The sequence below is a fragment of the Cupressus sempervirens genome, chromosome 5 (genome assembly GCF_028749045.1).
Source record: "Cupressus sempervirens isolate cs-2001-9-10 chromosome 5, ASM2874904v1, whole genome shotgun sequence".
NCBI lineage: Eukaryota > Viridiplantae > Streptophyta > Pinopsida > Cupressales > Cupressaceae > Cupressus > Cupressus sempervirens.
In genome coordinates this window covers 315347331-315369746 of record NC_143122.1, presented here as the reverse complement: position 1 = coordinate 315369746, position 22416 = coordinate 315347331, and positions in this window count along the sequence as shown.

Sequence of the window (22416 nt, the reverse complement as noted above, 5' to 3'; positions counted from 1 at the left end):
TCCTTCCTTCACATTTATTTCAGTAGGAAGGCATGTTGTATGAGCATAAAGTCGTAATGCATTGTAGTTTTCCTCAAAATCATCAATTGCTCTTAGTGTAATTGTATTTCCAGGCATACTTGATAACATATTCTTGTTGTGTTTATCCACACTCGATCTCCTAAAGTATAGGAAAGGAAGAGTGGGGTCAGTTGGTATGGGTTTTATGCAGTGGTCATTAAGGTATTCTATGTCTTCTATTGTTTGTTCACCTATACGGATTCTATTTAGAATGTGAACAAATGTGGTGTCTTTTTGACGCATTGTATTTCTCAAAGAGAAACACTTTATATTGTCGTTCCAGAAATCGTAAGGCATCAAGTCTTTGCCTGTTGGTTTGCTTTCAAAGACATTTGAATCTAGAACTGGTAATGCCTGGTATAGGTCACCACAGAAGATTGTGTCTAATCCTCCAAAATAAATAGTAGGTTTTTGCATGATGTCACGCAAACGTAAGTCAATGTATCTCAAGAAAGAGGATCCCACTAAGGATATCTCATCTATGAGTAGGATTCGAAGTTGGCAGTAATGCTTAGACATTTTGTCAAGTGTATCACTATTTAGACGGATAAATTCGGACTTATTGAATGGTATGTGTAATGCAGAATGTATTGTAACACCGCCAATGTTGTAGGCAGCTTTTCCTGTATATGCAACTATCAATCCCTTTGGCTTTTCAGGGTCGTCATTGATGTCATTAGTATATAGATGTAGCAGTGCATGTTAAATAGCTTTAGCTGTAAATGTTTTGCCAGTGCCGGCACCACCTGTCAGGAAAAGGTGTATTGGTGTGACCCTATCTTTTTGTTTCTTGGTTATGATGTCTTTAACTATCATTTGTTGCTCAATATTGAGTGTTCGACGCAAGTTGAAGTAGTCAATGATATTCATTATCTGTGGGTGTTTGGCTATGTCAAATCCAACATTTGATGATGTATACAAGTTTTTATATGAATTTGTTGGAATGTCTGTTGATATGTCATAAGCTTCATGTATTATGTCATTTTTTCCTTTTTCCTTGTTTTGTTTACTGGAGTCTTTGAGCTGTAGTTCATTTTCCTCTTCTTCAATGTTTCCCCATTTGCTATTCATATTATAACAAAATTTTGCATGATTTCTTATAATTGTTTCTTCATGGTATGCATATGCTAATTGCCAAGAGCTGAAATTTTCAAAGATTGTTTGAATACTTATTATAAATGGAACATATAATAGGACTTGTTCTCTATAGTAGTTTTCTGGATCAATGTGGATGTTGTAATTCATAAAACATATTATAGCAAGTTTTTCTTTCTTTCTAGTAAAATGTTTAGTTCCATTATATTCTGAAACAAATTTGGCAAAGCATATGTGGTTTAGAGTTTCTGAACGGTTAACATAGTAATGTAGTGAAGATTTTGCCATTATATTCTTAGATTCATCTGGCTCTTCTCTCAACTCTTTTGAAGATTTAAGAACAAAAATATGGTCATCATCAGGTCTTGTGTCAATGAATATACATCTTCGGGAACTTTGATTGAGTGGCATTGAGAGGACTAAATGTGCAACTTGTTGTGTTGACATCTGTTGCAAGTTTAGTAAAGAATTTCCTAGTTTTTGTATCATGTGAAGTGCATCTATATTATTTCTTTGGTGGTCTTTTCGAATCTGTTTGAATGCATTTGTCATTGATTTGTCTACTTTTGCCATATATGAGCTGCAATACATAGCTGCGACATATGCATTTAGTACAAATTGTGCATCTGTATTTGCTCTCCATAACAATGGCATTTTCTTTGAGAAACTGTTATTCCATATTTGACAAGGTTTTCGTTTGAGAAATAGAGTAGGCCTATCTAATGTTGACCTGATTGAGTTGACATAGTCGTACTCTGTCAATTGCAGTTCATCTAGAAACATATCATATGTGAATGAACTATCATAGTTTGCTTTTTCTAGTGTTGAGAATATGTTTGTTGCATTTGTTGATGTTGTATTAGAGCTTTCTGCTAAAGGTTCAAGTATCATTGTTTTTGGAAAAGGAGGGATGGGAAAGTTGTATCGGCATGTTCTTCTTCGTGATCTTTTACATCGTTTTGTATGGTTATGTATTTGCAGTTTTGCTAAAGATTGTTGTAAGTGCTCTGTACTACAAGTTATGTAGTTATTGACAAAATTAACTATGTCCATGTTGCTTTCTCTCCCATAGATTGGGGCATTATGTACCCAAATCAGAAGATGGTCATGTTCATTACCTCTATTTTGAAATTCTGTTACAGAGAAAAAGTCAGAAACTTTACCAACGAAGGAGACATCAGTCATTATTAATTTTTGGATAGCTTTTGTTCGATGTCGATAATAACGTGCACATGTAACTGGGTCTTTGCAAATGAGGGTGTTTATGTCAGTATTACTTTCACAAGTTATTTCATTGTTCTCTGGTTTTGATTCATTTATTTTGTGCAAAGAGTGTAAAGTTTTTGTTAATGGTTCCCAATTTTGTTCTGCACTTGTAAAAGTAAGGAAAAAAGTTGGTGGTCCCAATTGACGTATCATAGCAAAGGCATTTTTTTTGAGTTGTTGGTAGTAGTCTGGAGATATTCCTATCCTTTTGAAGTCAACATAGCCAATGTCTGATTTCAATATCTTCTCTAAGTTTGGCTTGTTTTTGACGTCTTTTGCAATGAGTTTCCTTCCTTTAAGTTGACCTTTTCTTATTCTGACCCACATTGTTGACAATACTTGATGTATTAGTATCTTGATTGCTTTGAACAAAAGATTTGTTGTATGCAGTGCAAAATTATGGTGACTGTTTAAGACTTTCCATTGTGCTACTTTTTGATAACTTAATTTTTCTAAAACATGATTTTTCCGTGGTTCTCCAAAAAATAGTGTAGGAAAATTCATTTCCTCTGCATGTTTATCTTTGAATATTCCTATTGGATAAGATTCGTCAGCAGGTGCTACTTCAATAATTTTGTCATCCATGTTTCGTATGCTTCTTGAATCTGTAAATCCATGTATCAGTGTTTCTGATGGGTTAGCATTGTCACTATTACTTTCTGAATTAGACTCAGATGACATAGATTGACGTAATATTTTCTCTTGTTTCTCTTCCTCTAGTAATTGCAACCATGCATCATTGATTTGAACATTTTCTAATTTGTATAATGTTGTGTCTGCCAATTCATGAAGAGATTGCATAATAAGATTAGGCCTTACCATTCCTTTTTGAAAGGCACTTTTATATTCAAGTCGTTGCTTAAGAGAGACTGCAACAGTTGATGTGTTATTGAATGATAGGGGCAAAGCGTTTTGGACAATGTTCAAATTGACAGGCACATTTATGATAGAACCGGTTAGACCAATTTGTGATCTTCTATGTCCTAGTTCCCATATTTGAGCAAAAGCAATTCTCAAGGACACTAGTCTTTCCTCTAGTTGACTCAGACATTTTACATGTTGTAAAGGATTATTTGTTCCAATGTTTTTTGGTGTTGCAAATTTTGGAAGCTTTGATTGTTTAAGAGATTTGTCACATATTTTGCATATGTTTGCATTATCATTTGGGTAATTACGTTGGGTCAACATTTTGTATATATCTTTTTCCTTTGCTCTTACATGTTTGATATTTTTTTTGAAATGCAAAGTCTGACAAATCGGGCAGGTATATTTCAGAGTGTCTTGTATTTCAAATTCATATATTTCTACTGGTGTCTTCTTTGATCTTGTTTGCTTTCTTTTTAAGCTATTAGTTGTTGGTGATATAGGTACAACATTAATATTGAATTGTTGTTTATGACTATTCAAACTAGGTTTATTGCAGAGTAGACTACTTTCATTGCTTATCATTTTAGATCTAATGAATTTTTTTGTGTTTTTGAGAGATTGCGAAATAATTTCCTTAGCAGAATGCATATTCTGTTGCTCTTTATTGTTTTTAGGACCTTTTTGCATTTTTTGTTCTCTAATATTGCGATTTTTTAAAATGTCAATATTCTGACCAGGCAATTCTTTAAACTTATGAAAATTGATTGTATGGTTTATGTGTTGGACTGGTTGCAATTGCACCAAAGGTTCAAAATGGCCACTTTGAGGATTCGTATCATGAAATAGTATACGATATGGTTCTGTGTTCAATGTTTTATTGAAGTCTAGGTATTGTTTTCCTGTTTTCAGTGAAAAGACACAAATACGAATATTTAACCACTTGGAAAGCCAGTGAATGCAAAATATGTCTCCCCATAAACCAGTTTCATTACTATTGTTTACTTATTTTGCAGATAGACGCATTCGTCGCAAGTAAGTGTTCTGGTCGTTTACATTATGGAGGTCTTTGATGAGAAGAGGATGCAACTCATGATTATATGCATGTAATGCATATGGATCTGCTTTTGCAAGGCACATTGAAAAATAGTCTATTGTACCATTTCGTAGCTCTTTGACAGTTTTTGTAAACTGAAGTAAGTATTCAATAGAGTCAAACAAGCAGTCGCCAACATTGTATTTGAATTTTTGTAGTCTACAAAGTCCTTGGTTTGCCAACTCTATATCAATGTTGCATGATTGATTTTTATTAGTCATCTTGACAATGTGAATATTTGATGATCAAAAGTTGCAATTGATGAGTATTTGTTGGCAATGCACACTTGTACTTAATGCATTTAAGACATAGTAACTTCTAACATATGATAATGATCTTCATAGGAAGTGGGTGGAATGCACTGTATGAAACTAGTCAACTTCTCTATGAATTTTGGATTCCTTGGTTAATTGTTAGCTGTCGTGTCTTAGCCTGCGCATGCAAGACAGATACTTTGTTAGTTTTGTTTAATTACACTTTTCAACTTTGTGATGAATAATTTTGTTTAGACTCTTCCAACATATAGACACGAATATGTACATGATCATGTTGCAAGAGACATTAGACAAATTTGGAAGAAAATATTTCTTACTAATTAACAATACTTAGTAATTTATGTTTGCCACATTTGAATATGTACTATTCGTAATCTATCCTAGTATACAAGAAAAGAACGATTGTCTTAGAACAAATCATAGATACTATACTGTTTATAATCACCAAGATATAAATATATATGCGCAAGCATTACAATATAGCTGTAAAAACTGACTATAGAGAATTCAATGAAATGTTTCAAGATTTTTTCTTATGTGTGCAAGCATCTTCAACATTAATCTCTATGTGCAAAAACTTTTGTATATTCACAAAGATCTTATAGTGGATGCACAGATGCAGGTATATGTTTGAGGAGTGTGCTTTCCATATTATTTATCACACCCTCAATTTCAGATAACTTGCTTTTTAGAATACCAATCTCCAAAATTATCTTGTCATTAATTGACAAAACTTTCTTATCGACATTATTTGTCAAGAGAAGAGTTCCATATGCTCTGCAACCTGTATTATGTTCTGCTGCATCCACAAAATTGCTTTTGTAGTCCACTGTTTCATTCATACTATAGAGACTCATATCATATGTGCTTGAATCTAGTTCTTTAGGTCCACTTTTTGTGTTCCATGGGGGCATTGGTTTAAGCTTGCGGTTGTTCATGTTGTCGTACCCTAAAATTTCTGAAAAAATATAATTAGATATCTTTCATGTTCAAATGTATTTGATTCATGTTTATTTGTGCAAATGATTCTAATTACTTGGCTACACTATCTAATATTTTTCATTGACTATAATTAGAAAATGCATCAAAAACGATAAAAGGAAATACCATTTTGTTGTTGTACTCCTTTATATTGAAAGTGCTCAGATTTCAAAATTTCAATAGCATTTTGCAATAAATCTAAACCTGCAACATTGGAATCGTAGGTTGACGATGGTTTTCCTTGAAAGCTTGAATGCATGTTCAAAGTATTGTCCAATTTGTATGCATCGTTGATGCTATCATTTCCAACACAATTATGGGCAACTATGTTTCCTAGTAATCCCGATGATGTATGTGTATATGGTGGGAGATAACTAGTTTGATATTGATTAGGAAAAATTGTTGATGATTGACAATCTTTACTTTGTTGGACTGGATCAAAATTGTAATTTGTAGGTGTCATTACACAATGGACATCAGGTACTACTGTGCTATCAAATGGGATGTCATCTAAGGATGGTCTTTGTGATAGTGTACCATCATGTATATTAGACAATGGTGCACAGTGAAGCTTTATGTTTTCCTCTTGATGGGTTGTGGTCTGGTAGATCGAATTTTCTGTTATTAATGGGTTAATATGCACTAATGTATCATTGGTTTCTATTGCACTTTTCTTATAGCAGTCTACACAGTCTATCACTCCTCTCATAGAAAGTGTTGCTTCATCATATGCATTTTCAGCTTCTTCTAGCGATTCAAATGTTCCAAGCCATTGGCGTCGCTTAGTTTCTGGATCCCTTATCTCTGCAGCGTATCGACCCCAAGGACGTCTCCTGATACCCTTGTATTTCCTATGCTTTGGACATTTTTTGGACCTGGAAGACAAGTTTTTGCTTTCTTTAAAGGTGGACGTGTCTTCATTCTCCAAATCTATAATTCTTTTTGCCTTGAAACAAGTCATCTATATTCTTGGTTCTGTAAAGATGGTGCACAATTTAGACAAAGTAGACCAATTGAATAGATGAAAGAAACAAAGATATCGATATAGTATCTTTTTACTAAAATGCTATGTAGAAAAATTCAAAATGTTTACCATGATTTTGTTATTTTGAATATAGTAATTTAGATCTCATTACAAGTAATGATATCTAATTATCTAATTTTTTCAATTTGCAATCCTTTATTATTATTTTACCAAATAGTAAGAGTAGACAATGTTTAAATTCTAATAGTTCTTTTGACAGATTAATGTACATCATGTAAGGGTCTAGATCCAGTATAAAAATAAACTTACATAAGAATTCAGAAAATGGATGCAACAAAAGAAACAGGTAACATGAGTTGATCCTGTGAATCAATAAGACTAGATGATGTTTAAGGTCTAACACTTCTTTAGATAAATTAATGCAGATCATGTAAGGGTCCAGATCCATTATGAAATAAAAGTTGCATAAGAATTCAAAAAGTGGGTCCAAGAAAACAAAGAGCTAACATGACTTGATGTTATGTTCTTGGTGCAACAAGTATTTTGTAGCCAGACACTTCCTTTAAATGATATATGTTCGCATTGATTAAATTACATGATTATAAAAAATTGACACTCCAAATGTATACTTGTCTCTATGTTATGTCCTTTGAGCTCCTAAAGACTACATATATTTCTCCATTATGTACAAAGTGACATAAAAAACTATTACGTCAAATGCTAATAGGAATATTGTAATGGACACCCAAGAATGCCCAAAAGCTGAATCAACTGCTGAAATTATATTAATTCTAAAAATGTTGCAATCAAGTACAAAGAGATGTATTCCAAAGGCCAAACCCTAAGGGAATGACGTCTAGAATGTTACAACAGAGAATGAACATCCTCTATTGCCAAAAAAGAGTGTGATTCACACATCCAAGCTCTTATCAAATGCAAGTCATAATCATCCGATACAATAATCCCATGCTAAACAATGAGACTCTCACCCCTATTTATCCTATTCCTTCACCCTTGTAGAAAGAACTAAAACATTAATTAATTGCAAGTGCTAGAAGCTTCCCCCTTCCAATAATTAATGCACTCTCTAGAAACTCCTCTCTTGCAATAATTAATTGTGCTTCTAGAGGCTTCCACCTTTCCAATAATTAATACACACTCTAGACGCATCTCCTTTGTAATACAATAATTAATTAAATATAAAGCCACCTTTTAATTTTAATTGAATGACTTTATAAGAAATTAATTTAATTTCTTCTTATCCTCCACTTAGACTTTGGAGAATGTGAAGGCCAAAAGATGGGATCATTACAAATCCGCCCTCCTTGAAATTGCTTGTCCTCAAGCAATTAAGTAACATAATGAACGCCAACCTCCACCTGGATCCCAATTGAAGTAATATGTGATATCCATATGGACATTAAACAAACTAAAAATGAACATCATTAGGACCAACCACATGTCCTGCAAGTTAGCTCCCAAAACTTGTGCTGATGAAGTATAAGTTTGGATGTCACCAGAAGGCGGCTCCATAGAAGATCTATGAAATCTCTTCTTCCCAACTGCTACAACACAAAACTGAATCTTTGTAGATGGTGAAAACAAAGCCCAACTCCACTCAGGAGAGTGATCAATATCGACCGCAAACATCAAATTATCATAAGACAATGTGGCATCCATGTTGAACATAGTACTATTGCAGAAGTGAACATCAACACTTTGTTGATCAATAGTATAATATGACTCTGTCACTATATTACTCACCTCATTAGCAATAATAGGTGTACAATGATCATCAAAGCACATATCTACAACTGCATGCATACTACTAAACTCCTTGTTGGATGGTTCAACGGACACAGAAGTGGCTGCTGATATGACAGTATCCTCGCATTCTCCTAATCCCATCATTGTTGCATCGCCATCCCCTGACAAAGCTTCATATGTGGACTCCTGACTATCACCAATAGCATAGCCCGGTGGTGTCTCGATCCCATCTGAAGAATCAACTACCTTCTGCTTTGGAGCAACATACAAATCATCAATGTTGATGCCCATCTTTTTTGCCATAAGTTGCAACATCATATCCATTCGCCTATTTTGCTCCTGTTGCATACGACGCCCCTTCTCTAATGTACCCAGTAATCTAAATATTACATTTTCTTGATCTGGATTGATATACATTTTGTCAAACACTTTTCCCTATATCCGGCTATCTATAAGATCTCCACAGGATGGCAGGACTAACAGCTCTGATACCACTGTAATGGACACCCAAGAATGCCCAAAAGCTGAATCAACTGCTGAAATTATATTAATTCTAAAAATGTTGCAATCAAGTACAAAGAGATGTATTCCAAAGGCCAAACCCTAAGGGAATGGCGTCTAGAATGTTACAACAGAGAATGAACGTCCTCTATTGCCAAAAAAGAGTGTGATTCACACATCCAAGCTCTTATCAAATGCAAGTCATAATCATCCGATACAATAATCCCATGCTAAACAATGAGACTCTCACCCCTATTTATCCTATTCCTTCACCCTTGTAGAAAGAACTAAAACATTAATTAATTGCAAGTGCTAGAAGCTTCTCCCTTCCAATAATTAATGCACTCTCTAGAAACTCCTCTCTTGCAATAATTAATTGTGCTTCTAGAGGCTTCCACCTTTCCAATAATTAATACACACTCTAGATGCATCTCCTTTGTAATACAATAATTAATTAAATTAATTAAATATAAAGCCACCTTTTAATTTTAATTGAATGACTTTATAAGAAATTAATTTAATTTCTTCTTATCCTCCACTTAGACTTTGGAGAATGTGAAGGCCAAAAGATGGGATCATTACAAATATGAACAAAGGTGTTTCCTTGACAGTAAAATATAGCATTAAGAGAATGCATATGTTAAGTACCGCGAAAAATTCGGGTAAAGGCATGGTGCCTTCAGGAATCACCACAACAATTTGCTTTGGGGAACTTGTTTGTATGTGGAACCTTGAACTTTATATACCACAATTATGTCTTCAAAGCTTGTCTACCTGTCATATGAATATTGAAACCTTTTGTTACATGCCTATTGCTATTTGTCTAGTAGACCATGTAATTATAAATCATTTAACATTATCTTCAAATAGTATTATAATTAATAAATTGAAAGGCCTATTGATTGACATTGCTATTTTTTGTCTCCGATTAAAAGTCACATAAATTTGTCGCACAGTTTCATGTGGAGTGCAATATTCAAAATTTGGTTTTTTCTTAGTGGAGACCCATGAATGTCCTTAGTTCTAATGTCTTTTTAATATGTAATGCTAATTCTAGCATTTTCTCAAAAAATTGTGTCAATGTTGTAATGCCAAATATTGAATAATATGACAACTTAAAATAATAAATACTAACTGTTTCTACTAACTAATGGATGGTTGGGTCTTCTATCATTATGCTATGTTCGTCCTCCAATGCAACTACATCTATAGCTATTAGTGGAAAATTGTAAAAAATTACATTGAAGTGACATTGTAGTGTAAAAAATTAGGTATTACGTACAGATGTTGTTGATGCTTTCGCAAATCGAAAAGCTATAATTGCTGTAATGAATTTTCAATTTCCATAAATTTTTCATGAAGAAATTGTAGTAATTATAGTTGAAGTATCCTATGATGCTTGAAAGCAAGCATAACAAATCATATGCAAATTTGATGTGCTTTGCAAACTTGGAATTTCAACAACAAAGAAATGTGAATACAACTTTGTTCTCATGGAATCAAAATATTACATGAAATTGATTCTTTTATCATTGGTTGCCATTGTACAAATTATCGAATAATCTATTTCTATAGCACAATGGAGCATATACTTATACATTATAAGTATTTACTTTTGGCAACAACCATGTTGTAAAAATTAATTCATCCATAGAGGATGCGCCATCTTCCAATATCTGCTACAAGATGAATGTCAGGTGGCATCTCGTTATTTGGAAATACAAACAAATAATGGTATGAGTAGTGGTGCTTTATGATTTTAGTAGCTATAGCTCCTATAGTACCATCATACCATTCTCCTAGAAGTTGTATACTGTCATATGTTATAATCCATTCAAGCGAGAGAGTTGGATATGATATGAGAAGGTTTATTATGCATACAACTGTCTCACTTTCAACAGGGGTTTTAAATGGTGATAGTTGACAGAATAGTGTTTTGCATGCTAGATTAAAAATATGTATGAATTGTTCTATACTATGATTCTCATAAGGAAAATGGATTAGAATATCTTGACAGTGAACTATGATATGAGCTTCAGTATATACTCGCACAAGATATTTCAAGTAAATCAATTCTCCATTTGTCATGAATGGAGATAAGACATGAATTTGATTGGTCTCTGGTATTGTTTGAATGTTTCCCCATCCATTGTATTGAAACATTGCATCATGGTTTTCATAAAAATATTTTTCCAATATATTCCTTTGACATTCACTTGGAAGTTGTTGGATTCTTTCAAGGACCTCAGATTCTGGATTTTCATGATCTCTTGGGTAGTTTATTGTATTTGATGCATTTAGAGTGTTCATATTCATGCAATAGAAGTATAGGAAACCTGTCAACAATGGCCAATAATTCTTAGATTTTGCTAAGCGTCAATGAATTCTAAGATATAGCTTAACTTCATTACATAGTACAAAATGATAATGAATTGATTTCTTCAAATAATTGAATATTTGTTTATCTAAAATTTCAATATCTCTAACCAGTTTATAATCTATGATTTTTTTTGGGTTTTAGTTAGTTTTCAGTTCATTTATTAATTATTAGAAGCTATTTTGTATCTTAAATATATATCAAATCTAAGTAAATAAACATTGTTTTATGGGTAGGATTTATATACATAATTTTTTTGACTACACATGATAGAAAATATGTTCAAACTATGTTTCATGGTATCTAAACAATGTGAATTTGAAACATCAATTCTTTTCTCTAAGTGACAATTGATACAAACATCCCTCAATCAATAATTTAGAAGAGAATATGGAAAACCAAGTAGATAAATTTGCCAAAATATCAATACTAATGAAATATTAGTATTCTATAAATTATTGTCATAATTACAACTACTTGATGATTACAATTACAAATAAAATTTGGACTTTTAGTTTGAAAACTGTGAATTGAAACATACCGATTACTTGTAGCTAGCAATGTCAACTGTCTGAACAAATTCCAAAACTCCTAGCACAGTTCAAACATCTGTGAAATCTACAAAATTCAAAAGTCACCAATATAAGACATATAATCCATAAATAATTTTTTTTCACCTTATCAGAATACATTTTTTTACAATGAAGTATGACAATATGCAAAGGAAAACATAATTTATGAGGCAATTAGGCATTATTTATCATGCTACATACCCATTGTTTAATTGGTGTAATGATTTTCAATCTATGTTCAAATTTCTCCATTTCTACTAATACATGTAATACTTAATGTACAAACTACTTCAGTACAACAAGTCTTCGTAAAAAAAATCACACTTTGCAATATGGAAAACAAAAAGACATATTACTAACTATGGATACAACATTTACCACACAAGAAACATGTCAATTAATTTATCGACATCAAATGTTCAGAATTTAAAGAGCATTTTCAATACTATTCTTAATCAAATAATAATTTCCTATCTAATGTATATGCATTAAATTTGATGATCATTGGTTTTTATTTAAAAAATGACATAGTTAAAGACTAGTCCAAAATATAACAGTTTACTATTTATAGCAATGATTTTACAAAGCAGTAGAATTCATTTTTCTAGCAAGGTTAGAGGTGTATACAAATTACATATGCTATGGAATATGTACATAGAATCATGACATGTTATCTATGATAACAAGTCATGTATTCAAATTTTGGCGAGCTAAAAAGTAGTCATTTCTGCCAAGGAGCAATTGTTTTGTGCATAAGTTCTGATTGGAGGAGGAGACATATGCATTTGGAGGAATATGAGTGCATTGCATACGGCTGAGATTCTCAAAGCACTCTGCTGCGAAAAATGCGAACAATGAGCATGCAAGGCATGATCAACAATTGCCTTATATTTACTACTAATCGCAATTTTCAGGGAATTTTACACACAAGTTGTGACAGCAGATGAACTTAAAGATTCTAGTGAGAACAGTCCACCTATAAGGTCATTACTCATCTCTATAACATATGCAGCAATGTATGGATCATAGTCTTCTTCAGGCTTGAAGTAATGCTTCACATACGCATTTGCTAATTGCTTCACAATTTGTATATCTTCTAAAAGGTCCATGCAATTGGTCAAGAATTTAGAAAAATGTCTGCATAATGTGTTGAACTAGATTTATTCTGCAAGAATTCTTCACTGAGCACTATGCGCAAAGATTTCTCAACATTTGGGCATTCAATAATAAACATAGTCTCCAAATGTCTTGAGTCAATTGCACCAATAATTGGAGAAGTCCATTGTGCACTTGGGCATGGAATAAAAATTTGGTCACACATTCTGAAAGTCCAAATCTGCAAAAAGTGACTACGAAATTAGATTAAAAAAAAGAGTTATAGATAATAATTAATATGCTTTTAGACATGGAATAATGTATTCTTATTTGACCTATTTGCAATGCGAATCATAGTGTAATTTTGTTTGATTAGTCTATTGGCCTTATTGAAATGGATTTGACTACTCACCCTTGAAAATGTTGTTTGTGTCTTCTATGATTGCTAAATTATTTCTTCACTTTCATGAACTTGAAGTTGAGAAATTTTTCTGTGGTATCCAATAGTCTGACTCATTATTTGTGAAATTATTAAAATCATTTGCTATTTTTCTCACATGGAGGCAAATATAGAGAGAATAAGGTGATGTTGTGCTTTGCTTGAACATTAATCAAATGGGTATTTCGAATGCCAAGGAAAAAGAACTGATTAAATGCCAAATATGGGAAAACATGCATTGATTTACCAGATCTTTGACCCTAATGTGAAGCTATATGCAGAAAGTATAAGTTGACAGATTCTAGTCAAACAATTTCATTATGCCCATGAGAAGGCTCATAAGATTTCAATATTCAACACTGTCAAAGTTTCAAATACTAGTCCCAAACACTTTTGGTAGCCTTTGATAGACAAGCAATTAAAATAAAATGGCAAGCTATTTGTGGGAGTTCGAAACTTTTTCAGTAGACAATGGTAATATGATCCCTTAGACTTTGAAAGCATTGATCTTTGACTATAACTAGCTTTTGTTCATCATTACAAACAAACTAAACCATTTTTCAACTTACAACATAAGCTATACTGAGCGTGTTCTTTATTTCAAAAACTATGAATACTATCATGACTTCTGAAACTACATTTTGGGAAAATTGATACTAGTTTCATGAATACTGGCACATTAGACCCATACAAATTTCAAAAGAATTACTACTAAACATGTCAGTAAATAAATGAATGAAAGTTCAATATTCAATTTCATAGAAAATTTAAATCATTTACGTGTAATTTTTTTGTTTTCTTTGTTCAGATTTCATCATTTTAACATAAATAGTTATTAAAATTGTTTAAAAATATTACTCATTGAAATAATTTGTACTAAAATATACTGACAATTATTTACAATAATAAAACAATAAAATCAATATATTTCACTTTTTAATTGAAACAAATATAGTTATTTCATATATTTATTAAACTATTCTTATAATCGATGATATTTATAATTGATGTTTCGAGGTAGAAAAATGCCTAGTTGTTATCAACTTATGTTAAATATGTTAACGATATGTGTTTTCCTGCAAACAAATTCTGAGAACTTTAACTAGACTATAATCTTCATATTAACTAGCTTCAATTATGTTTCCTGATTTCTATTATAAACAAATATAGAATCTCTTCAAACCTACTCATAACAAAAAGTTAATTAAAATAAAATTAAGTATATAGGTATAAGGTATAAATCATAATAAAAGAAGAGTCGGTAGTGGTCCAATAATAGGCATAGTAGTTGGGCATACTTAGTCCTTTATTGGAGCACAAAAAGTGTCACATGAATACTTATTCCCAAAAAGAAATGACAAATCTAAAAAAACAATTATGTGATTCCATATTAGTGTACCAATAAGCACAATGACTTAGTGCACAACTATGATCTTGCATTTTTAAAACCATGTTGGATGCCTTAGACAAAAAAATGATGATGTGCCATTATATATGATAGGTGAGACTTGAAACCAATTTTTTCAAAATGAGACTTTCCAAGTAACAAGTTGTACAAGATTAAGAATGATACGAAATGTGCACATAGAATTTTGAATGTTCTACTATAAGACTCTCTTAACTAAACAAGGTTTTCATACAACCATACATGAGGCTATATTAAGGCAAGACAACAAATTAAAATGTTTCATTAGGATATGAGAATAGATATAAATCATTACTACAAATACCCATAAACTAGGTTTTATACAACCAATAATGTGATTCCACATTAATGTACCAATAAGCACAATTGTGATCTTAGGATTTTTAGACCATTTTGGATGCCTTAGCAAAACAAAATGTTGATGTGTCATTACATATGATCATGGGGTTCGAAACCAATTGTTTTGATAGAAGACTTGACAAGTAAGTAGATGTATAAGATTGAGAATGATATGAAATATCACATAAAATTTTGTGTGTTCCACTATAAGACCCTCTCTCCACTAAGCTAGGTTCTCATAGAACTGCAAACGATGCCATATTAAGGCAGGACAACCAATTAAACTATTTCCTTGTAAGAAGAGAACATATATAAGTTATTACTACACATGCCCACAAACTAAGTTTTTATAAAACTATAAAATGAGAAATAACTATCTAACTAGCAAGATGCACCATGACATCAATTACTCGATGTTGCATAACTAAAATTTCTTACTTACTATGATCATCATTGATAAGAAGTCAAAACTTCCATACAACATTCAACCATCAATACTATAGTATATCCTAATGACTAAATAGTATAAAACAATTTAAAGAAATGCTTAAAATATTTCCTAGACTTTACCTTTTATTTTTCCTTAAAACACATAATTAACTATTTAAAGAAATGTCAACCAATTTAAAATATTTCCTAGACTTGACCTTTTAGTTTCCCTTAAAACACATAATTAACTATCTAAAGAAATGTGAGCAAAATGTTTCCTAGAAGACTTGGCCTTTTAATTCTCCAGCACATACAGATTACTATTTTGTAGTGTAGGAGTGCAGTCTTGTTGAGTCACATGTCAAGCAAATACAAATAAGAAGAGCCTGTCCAACAGGTGTGATGACGACAAAAAAAAGTGTTAATTAGCATCCAATGAAAAAAAATGATAGCAGAGAATTGTTTGGGACCTACTCAATAAACTAGCCTGTGCGTTGTTGTTGCACCGACATATTAAGTCTAAACAAAACTGCATGCTTTCAAATTTGTCCCCTTTACTCATGTCACATGCGTGAAAATGGCATTCACAAACATGCTCGGCAGAATTCGCGTGGACAACCTTTTCCTTAACTCTCCATTCAAACCGATGTTATTTTGTTTAATGAGTTGTTAATATAAACTCAACTATTGTCAAATAAAACTTAGCCTTTCATAACACAAGCATTAATTCTAGATCAATATCAGATAAGGTGAAATTGCTTATGAATTGACATCCTTGGAGTACTTTTGGAACTAATTTATCTCCAGTAATTTTTGGAGTGTCATTTAGAAGTGGTAACCAAACATGAGTAAGCTAGTGCATCTACAGTTGCAATGCCTCTTCTTCTTGTTCGTAGGTCTATCTCACCCTCTGACTTCGCGCTAAATCCTCTGACATCGTGTCAGGAGGCATCATTCCTTTTAGGCGCTTGGCAGAGGGATTTTATTTTTACTTTGTCTAAACTTGACGGTTCAACCACTCTGCCAATGTGGAGACCAATGAATTAAAGGAGAACAAAAATTATCTCAGCCTAATTTAACTTGCAGATGCTTTTGGATGAAAAGATTTATGCGACCCTACTACTTTACTAATAATAGTCTAACTAGCAATCAATATAGGTGGAGAAACTCTAGTACCCACTTTAAAAAGCTATTAAACCAAGACCCCCATCGAAGCAAGATTTGAAAAGATGCGTGCACCTTTGGGAAAAGAGCAAGAGGGCTGAAAATATTCACTATTTTTCAGTCTTAACAGAATTCACTGTTTTTCAGTCTTAAATACCTTTTGTAAGTTTTCGCTTACTCACAGTCGCGCTCAAACAGAATTTCTTTGTATTCTACAAAGAGTCATCCAAGCGCATGAAGCAATATTCGAGCTTATTCTACCACCAGAATTTGGATTCAATTATAAGAGAGAAAGAAATAGGTTTGTTGTTTTCGAAACAGTCCATTAAGCACTCAAATTCCATAGGACCTGATCGGAAGCATATTGGGGTGATAGCTGCTTTCCATAACAGTTTTTTGATTACTTGGAGGCATGGGCTTTTTACTTTTAAATGTGATTTGGTAAGTGTTTGAGAAGAGAGCTCATGACATTTTTGGGTTCTTTGTGGGTATGCTCGAGTTTGATAAAAATGGCCAAAATGAACTAACAATAATCTAAAGCTGTCATATTCTATGAAAAAATGCATCCTTTACCAAAATCATAGCAAGTGCAGTGCTTTATCTAATCTTCACACAATGAAACAATTATAAGTCAAATAACAAAAATCACCATGTTATGAACACTATCATAATGTATATTATAATCTCTAATTGTTTGAAACAATATCTAGAGTAAACACAATGGAAATGTTACCTATGATCTCTAATTACCCGAAGCAATGTCTGGAGATGTCCATAGTAATAATATAAGATTTCATGATCTCTAATTGCCCAAAGCAATGTCTAGCGATGTCCATGATAACAGGCCTATTATTTACATGATTGTAACCTTGTAAATAATTACCTTCTGAATAAATATGTCCATGAAAGATCATCACCTTTCATTACATATGTGATGCGACTAAACAATAATAGAAGCATAAACTCACATGAATTGAAAAATTTTAATTCAATATTCAATATTACAAATCATAACAAGTTTTTTTGTATAGAACTTCTCCTCATAGAGACGATATCATCCACAAAGGATTGCATCTCAAATATTTCTCCCTCTAAACATCGATCCTAGGAAGTCAGGTCCTCTTGTTACTTCCTCACAAACTCTCTTTTCCTAAGGATGCCTATCAAACTCATCACTCCCTCATGATATACGTAGGAGTAGGCCCATCAACATCATGCAGTCGCCCACATCGATTTCTAGACTCCCTCTGAGTATCAATCTTCTAAGCTCCAGCATTGCCTTCAAAGAAGTGTCATACTCCCTCTTAATGTAGAAGAATCTCATAATCTCAATCATCAAAGATACTTGCATCGAGAGCCACACTTTTGTTAAGTATATAACCTGATATCCTACAAGTCTGGAAGTGCAGTCCGCACTTATTCTTCTTAGCCTATGTATTATGTATGGCCTTATAAATATTATTCCTAGCATGAAACGACAACTTCCTAGACAGTTATGAGACATTAAAAAACTAAACTAATCACTATGTGTGTGTTAGCATTTAATTATAACCATAACTTGTAAGTCGCCGATTTAAGGAAGAGGCATATGTATTGACCTAGGTAAAAGACATGTCCTTTGGAATGTTATGACCTTTAGTCGGCTATATATAGGAAGGTTAGTATTGCAAATTAAAGAACACACAATTACAAATAAGTCTGCTTCTTCAAGCAATACAATCCTATCGATCTATTGCAGATAAATATATAATATTCGGATCAGAACTAAAGGCCACAATTTCTTCTATATTCAGATCAACAAGAAGATCATTCTTAGCAATCTAGAATAGAATTAAATCTTCAAGAAGGAAAAATCTTAGGATAGAGTTTGTTGTAGATTTTACTAAACATTTCCATTAGAATTTGCAGAAACTTTACATGGTTTCAGAGCCAAGTTATCAAAGCTAGGGCTCTACAAAATTTAGTTATCAAACTTCATATATATTCAGTAGCTTTCTCCTATCTTCAATGGCATAAACAATCAGACTCGAGGATAGGTTCGATGGGAAAAAACACTTTGAAGCTTGGAAATTCAGAATCTTGATGATTCTTGAAGAGAACAATGTTAAACAATTCATTGATGCAGCATCCAAACAAACCCCAGTTGAACCTCACAAATCTATATGGAATAAAGGAAATAGAAAAGCTATTCAAATCATCTTGGATGGAGTTAAAAATGATATTGTACCTATGCTTACAAAACATCCAACTGCTTTGATATGACGAATGCATTATGAAATGCATGTGAAGTAAACAATGCAACCAGGGTTCTTGCATTAAAAAGGCAACTAAATCACATTCAAATAAAGAAAGGAGAATCAATAAATTCTTATTTCCTAAGAGTTGCCAGTATTAGAGATGAACTATCAAGCATAGGAACCATCATTAGTGACTCAGAATTAACATTTATGGCTATAGATGGATTGTCAGATTCATGGGAGACATTTGCACAAGGAATAAGTGCTAGAGATCAGCTTTCGGACTTTAACAGACTCAAGAATGATTGTCTTCAAGAGGAATCCAAAAAACTAAAGAAAGGAGGGAAACCAAAAGTAGAAGATGAAGAACTTCACGTTCTTAATGCAAACTCCTATAAGGGCAAGAAGAAGCATTTCAAGAAGAAAAAGGGAAATCAAAAGAATGGAAAGCCCAAGAAAGATTTATCTAAGATAAAGTGTTTCAAATGTAAAAAGTTCGGACACTACAAATCTAATTGTCTTGAGAATTCTAAACAACAAGCAAACTGTACTAATGTTACTAGAGAAGTAGATACCTACGATCCTGAGAATCGAGTATTGTACTCATCACTATCAAATAAAATTTCAAGTAAAGCATGGGTAATTGATAGTGGATCTTCTAGACATATAATGAGATACAAAGAAACTCTAGATTCTTTATTAGAGAAGGTCAACGATGAAGTTACCATTGGTGATAACTCAGCACACTCCGTAGAAGGAATTGGAAATTGTACTTCGAAACTAAAATCAAGAAATACTCTTCTTCTTAAAGGTGCACTCTATGTACCAGGGATTAAAAGAAACCTAATCTCAATTACAGCACTTAAAGATGATGGACACAATGTTGCATTCGTGAATGGCAAAGTATTAACTTGGGCTAAGAACTCTTCCATCAAGAAAGTAAAGTTAATTGGTCAAAGAAAGGGATATTTGTATGAATTGAATATAGAATCTAGTGGATCCATTCAAGCCCTAGTTCATGAAGCTAAAGATTCAAATGAAATATGGCACAGAAGATTAGAGCATCTAAATTTTAAAACTTTATGAACTATGGAAAAGATGGTTACTGGATTACCCAAATTAAATAAAGACCACCCTAGTATTTGCAAAGCGTGTGCTCTGGGCAAAAGCACCAGGAGTCCCTTTCATGATAGTAATAGAAAAATAAATAATGTACTAGAATTAATTCATTCAAATTTATGTAGACCTATGTCTGTTCCTTCTCTTTGAAGATTCTAGTATTATATCTTGTTCATAGATGACTTCTCTAGGAAAACATGGATTTACTTTTTAAAATGCAAGGAATCAGAAGAAATCCTACAAAGATTTAAAGAATTCAAAGCATTAACTGAAAATCATTCAAGACATAAAATTAAAACCCTTAGAACTAATAACGAAGGAGAATATACCTTAGACTTGTTTAAAAGGTTTTGTAAAGAATCAAGGATTAAGAGGGAGTACACTGTCCCTTATAACCCAAAGCAAAATGAGGTAGCAAAAAGAAAGAATAGGACAATTATAGATGCTACTAGGGCTATGATTTTTGACCAAAACCTAGAATATTATCTTTGGGTAGAAGCCTCTTGTACTACTGTATATATTCAAAACAAAAGCCCTCACTCTTATCTTAAAGATAAAATCCTTGAAGAAGTATTTACTAAAGTAAAACCCAATATAAGTCATCTTAGAATTTTTGGATGTCCTGTATATATCCATTTTCTAAAAGAAAAGAGAACCAAGTTAGAACCCTTTGGGAGGAAAGGCATTTTTGTAGGGTCTAGTGAAACTTCTAAAGCATATAGGATTTTCATACCTAGACTGAAAACTATTGAACTTAGCAGAGATGTAATCTTTGAAGAAGATCTTGCATTGAAAAGAGCCATAAGTTCTGATGAACCTTCTCCTTTATCTAGTTCTAAAAGAAATAGTGAATCTGTGTCCTGTTTACCGTACAAGTAAAATAAATGAATGCATACAGACAATGGAACAGAATAGCAGAATTATATTCGCATATGCCAGACATACATTATGCTTCATAAGATGATTGATCGAAGATGCTTTACAATGATCCCAGACGGGATATAAATACTATCCGCCGAACCTTCCCGAAGGAGTTCATCGGCCACAAACATTATGTCCGCTACAAACTATTTACCCGTCGGCCACAAAATACAAAACACCGACGACAATCATTTCGTCGGCTACAGAAACACCGCCGAGACCATCCAATCGGCTGACACCATCCCCCCCAAAAAGAAAAGTCGTCTCCTAAAAACTAACAAAATTAGGAGACAACTTACAGACAACAAAAAAAATGCTAGAGAGAGGGGGGCATCCCAGAAGAGTGCTGTTGGCAACGTAACTCATACACCTACTCTGTCCTGATGCGGAGATCTGTCTAAATCTGAGAATTAACCTCGACGGCCTCCTTTAGAAGAAGCGCAGCATCCATAGCCTGCCTCCTAGCTAACTGCATCTCGTCCTCAACCGCATCCTCATCTCAGACAGCCGCTTCTGTACCTTGCCTAGCCACGTCCCTCTCGTGCACCACTGCTGCCCTCTCTACTAGTAGTGTCACCCACTCCGCGGCCCATGCTGCCTGCTGGTCGGCCAAGTAGGCGGCTAGCTTCTCTCTAGCCCCTCTCTCAGCTACCAATGATCTCTCTGCTATAACCCTGTCCTCCTCTGCACGTCGACAAGCATAGTAAACATCCTTGTACAATCCCACAATCTCATGTGCTAGCTTCATCAAAGGGGTGTCATGGGTCCCAACTCCAGCTCAGTAGCCCAATCTGTCAACATCTCAGTTGTCTCCATCGCCGGCCAACCCCTGTCTACAAAACAAGTCTGAAATCGTCGAGGACAGATCCCACGGATATATGCTCTGATCAAATGCCACTCCCTCCGTCGAGTCAGAGCCTGAATCGCCACATCGTGTCCCTTCTTCAATGCAAACTTCATAGTCGTGAGGTAATCCCTACACCTATCCTCATTCGACCTGTAATCCTCCTTGGCAAAGTCCTCCAATGACCATTCTGCATCACTATTCTCCTCCTCATCAGCGGGAGCCATGCCCACGTCCAATGCCGCCTCCTCTGTTGTCGGCGCAACCATGGCATATGGCATTCCCTCCTGAAGCTGAGGCTCTGGTACTGCCGGTGATATTCCTAAACACCTAGGAGGCTGAATGGACGGACCCTGCTTGGCAGGAGTGAGTCGAAACTGCTGCCTCAAAAACACACTAGCTCTATCCATCACCTCTGGTTGGTCTGACTGCGCAAGCTCCATGTTCTCCTCCGGTACTGGATGGGCTGACTTGACCTCTACTAAAAAAGATGACGAAACAATGACAACTGCATCACAATCAATGACATCCAACCGAACTTGAGGCTCAGGCTCCGGTGGTGGC